Source organism: Galeopterus variegatus, unplaced genomic scaffold, assembly GCF_000696425.1.
Source record: "Galeopterus variegatus unplaced genomic scaffold, G_variegatus-3.0.2 Scaffold3938, whole genome shotgun sequence".
In the NCBI taxonomy this organism is placed as follows: domain Eukaryota; kingdom Metazoa; phylum Chordata; class Mammalia; order Dermoptera; family Cynocephalidae; genus Galeopterus; species Galeopterus variegatus.
The window spans coordinates 23,567-28,269 of NW_007730049.1; positions in this window are offsets into that span (position 1 = coordinate 23,567).

The window sequence follows — 4,703 nt, forward strand, 5'->3', positions numbered from 1 at the left end:
CACCTCGATGCCCTTGTGCTGACCTTGAGCACACCGGCCTCTCAGCCAGGTCACATCTTCCCCAGATCCTGCCCAAACTTCAAATCTCCCCCTCTCCTGGGCACCTCCTCAGAACACGTCCATGCTGCGTCTCTGCCCCTCAGAAGCCTTGTTAGGGCGCTAGTTACTATGATAAACTAATTCACAGTGAAGTCTTAGCAAATGAAGATCGTTTCGCCCTCCTCAGGGTATTTTCATTTCAACAGAGACTTGGTTGACAAATATTTACTGAATGGTCTATTACATGCAAGAGACGATGTAAAACTCCTGGGGGGAGTCATGGCTTGACCTAAATAAATAAGTCTCTAATGAGGGAATTTTAGGCTCATAGGGGACGTTCTGCAGGCAGCAGATAACCTTTCTTATCTCTGGTTCAACCACATGAGCTTCCATCTTGGTCTGCCCCCCATCCTGACCCCCACCCCTCCCCTCCAAGGGTGGTGAGCAGAGCGGTGGCCATCGAGCGTTCAACTATCACCACCCTGAGTGGTGGCGAGTCATTGCTGGGACTGCATTTGGGGACTCAGGAGCCGACCACTGCCTTGTGTTTGGGGATCCCTCAGTCTGCTCCATGGGAGGCCGGAAGGAGATGCCCTGGGTAGCACCATCTCCCATTCTTGGCCATGATCTGTCCCCTTCCCTGCCTCAGTCTCCACGACCTCCACCCAGGCACACTTACCAAGGGCCTCCTGGGCACCTGGCACTGTGCTGGGAATGAAGCACCGGGCGCTGGAGTCCCAGAGGAATCCGGTGCAGCCTGCACTTCAGTTCAGTGTGGGATGGATGTCCTCAGCCTGGCTGGCTCTCTCCTCTCGCTCCCTCTGCCCTCTCAGATGCCAGACCAGAGAGGAGGACGAGAGGCAGGGAAGAGAGGAGGCAGGCGGGAAAGGGATGGGCCCTCCAAGTCTTCCCTGTCACCCTTCTCTCTCGTCAGGCCTCGCCCTCCCGAGCCGGACCCACCAGGACCACCATTTCCCGCTCTGGCATCTTCTGGCTCACCCATCTGCAGATCCTTTTCTGGGCACCCCAGGAAAGACGGATCCTGAAGAAAGAGACTGAATGACAAAAATCGAAAGTCAGAATCCTAGGGGCTTTTCGTCCGACTCACTGCACATTATCCAGGGGAATCTTTACCTAAGCCTTACCTATGTCCCCTGAACTCACTGTTCCCACCTATGAAATGGGCACAACCCAGGTTCCTTTATCCCCCTAAGACCGCCCAGAACTCCCCCCATCACCCCCTCCCAGACGCCGCTTTCCATCCTTTACCAAACACTGACATCTAGTGGTTGCCTGAGGAACTGCGGCACAGACACCAGCTTCCAAGGACAGGGACCACCGATGCAAAACCTCACAGGGGTACCTAGAAACAACGAGTCCCCCCAGTCCGTGCTTCCCTCTGCAATTTCTCTCCCTCTCTCTCTGAAGTGTCCCCCAAAACATCCAGACAGCTTGGGAGCCAAGAACCAGTGTTAAAACTGATGTGTTTCTTGGTCCTTGCTGAAGATGGCCCAGGAACATCCTGGTGACAAGGGGAAAGAGACCACGATGAGACACCCCATGGATAATCGACGAAGTGAGTCATTAGGAGCTGAGTACGAGTCCACAGTCCAGGAGCCACGCAGGGCCCACGCCCCCACTCCCACCGCAGGGAGGGGCAGATTTAAGATGAATGGGGCAGCTCCTGCCACAGCGCCTGCCAGTCATCCATCTGCCAGCCGCCGGGTCATGGACCACAGACGCTTACTCAGCACTCGGGGACCCAGCCTTACACTGGTGGTTGACAGTGCGTGTGTGTGTGTGTGTGTGTGCACGTATGTGCACGAGGGCGAGGGAGGGGAGTATGTGCAAGGGCAGGAACGCACAGCGTGAGTCACCGGCTGGCGTAAACAAGTGAACCATAAAGTAATCTAAATTCATTTATTCAACAAATACTTCCCAAGCACCTGCTGTTCACCGAACGTAGGGAGCTGCCTCTCAAGCTGCAGAGGGCTCCCCCCACCCTACCACCTGACAGCTACCTGCACGCAGTCTACGCCTCACTCCTACCCTCCAACTGACCTACTTTACACATGTGAAAGACAATTTCACTGCTGTCTCTCATCTCTGCATCTCCGCATCCCCAGTACCTGGCACGCGGGCAGGGCCTAAGATGTGCTTATTGAAGTCATTAATCCAGTCCAGTCTCTGCCCAAAGCGGGAATCCCTTCTAATCACATCACTGGTGGTTGCTCACTCAGCTCCCCCTTGAACTTGTTCCTCATTATTTCATGCATTCTGCTGCAAGGGACAGAACCATGGCTGACACTCACTGGAGCAGGGCAGGGGACCACCGATCCATTCCCATGGCCAGGGAGACAGGTACAGAGGTCACACATCTGTCCCTTTGGCCAGGGGGATGGGAAAGGACACAGGAATTGTGCATCCATCAGAATCATGCGCAATGGTGGGAGAGAGGGAACAGGAGAGTTTTTCAAGTGAGGGAGAGCATGTTACCAGGAAGAAGGAGGAAGGGATGGGAGATGCAGCGGTGAAACAGTGTCCCCTCAAAATTCACGTCCACCTGGATTTTCAGAATGTGGCCTTATTTGGAAATAGCGTCTTTGCAGACATACTTAAAATAAGATCCAGATGTGATCATCTGGATTAGAGTGGGCCCTAAATCCAATGACAAGTGTCCTTACAAAAGACAGAAGGGAAGACACAGACACAAGGGAGGGAGGCCATGTGAGGATGGGGGCAGAGACTGGAGTGACGCAGCCACAAGCCAAGGAACACCAGGGGCCACCCAAAGCTGGAAGAGGCAGGAAGGAGCCTCCTCTAGCGCCTCCGGAGGGAGCATGGCCTTGCAGACACCTGGATTTCAGACTTCAGTCCTCCAGAGCTGTGAGAGAATCGATTTCTGTTGTTTTAAGCCAACAAGTTTGTCGTTTGTTATGGCAGCCTCGAGAAAGAAACACAGGAGGCAAGACCAACAGGTGTCCCCTGAGCCTTCCACTGGGGACTCCTGATCGCTTCCCACTGACTGTGGCTCAGGCCAATCCCTCCCTTGCTGTCTGTCAAGGGTTTGTGTGCATGTGACGTGACAGAGATTGAAGGGTGCTAGAGATTTTAGGATGCCCCCCTCACCACGAAGACTTATGAGCAAGTTCAGGCCCAGGGAAGCTAAACAACATGCCCCATTCAGATAATTTTAAAGGATTTCCAAATACAGCAAAGAATTCTTCAGTAAAATTGATACATGACCAATTTATTCTTTTCTTTAATCTGATTAATTAGTCAAAACTGGAGTGTTTGGTGTCACCGCTGAGAACACCGGGAGGCTGGACGCTGGGGCAGCGGGTGAATCACTGGAGACAAAGCCACCGTTTTTCTGGTCTAAGATCACCACGGGTCAAGAGGATGTTAAACCCCTCCCTGGTCTTCACTTTCCTGGTCTAGTGAGATCGTTTGGAAGTGAGAAAGTGCAATCACCCTTTAGTCTTTTCTTCTCCAGCCTGTGATGGACCTTGGATGTGACCGGTGCTACTGTGCACACAATAGGCACAAAATAGCCGCCAGTATTGTCTTCCACTCCAGCATCAAACCCCTCCCCACTTCCCTTTATGAGAAGCCTCCTGACTTCTGCAAAACAGAAACCCTTTTGCTGCTGCAAGGATGCAATTCTCCACGCTGTTTGCATAGCTTCCACATTAGCATAATGCCCCTCCTTGATTGTATCAGCCAGCCCTTGGCACCCTATATAAGCTCTCTCACCCCTACACCTGGTGCTGTCCTCCATTTTGAGCACAGCCCAGCAGGTTCTTTTCCTTTAATAAAGCTTGATCAGTAGCTGCCATCTCAACTCGCTTTCTTTCAGCCTGAAATTTCCATTCCTCAAACCATCTTTCTTTCCTTGATATGGGTGGGGGCCAGGCAGCACTGAAGGCTTGGGGAGGGTCAGACTCCTGTCCATCCTCTCCATCAGCCCCCAGCCCTGGGATTGGATGCAGAACATCATTCCAGCCCTCCAAATACAAATGCTGGGGGCTGGCCAGTTAGCTTGGTTGGGTAGAGCACAGCGTTACAACACCAAGGTCAAGGGTTCAGATCCCCATACTAGCCAGCCACCAAGAAAAAAATCAAAAGGAAAAAATCCAGAGCCACTGGCCCCAGCAGCTTCTCCAGGCAGCAGGTTTTCTGCAACCTGATTCAGGGCCTCAGATCTGCTCTGGGTCCCCAGTTCCTGGGACTTTGATGTGCTGCCTCCTGCCTCCCTCCCAGGAACCCCCATGTAGCCGTCACCTCTCTCCTTGCTCGGCATTGAGTCTAGGCTGCTTTTCAGGCAATGCAGGGGCCTTTCTAGGAGACACTTTGAAACCTCTTCAAAGCTGGCAGTGTTGTGAGCAGTCACCAAGTGGCAGAAAGGCCCCACATCCCTGGGCTGCCTCTAATTACCAAACCCACAGCCCACCACTCACTCCTCTGGAACCCCAGCAATCACAGCACAGGGCAGGGCCCAAGCATGGGATCAGTCCCTCTGGGACAAAGTGACGGCTGAGGGCAGCAGTCAGTGAGCTTGTTGGAGTGAGCAGGACTAAAGCCACGTTGGGACCTAAAACCACATGGGCTCTACAAGATTTTTAAAGGATGGTTTTCTTCTTGGCATGCATTTCTCTGAGTTC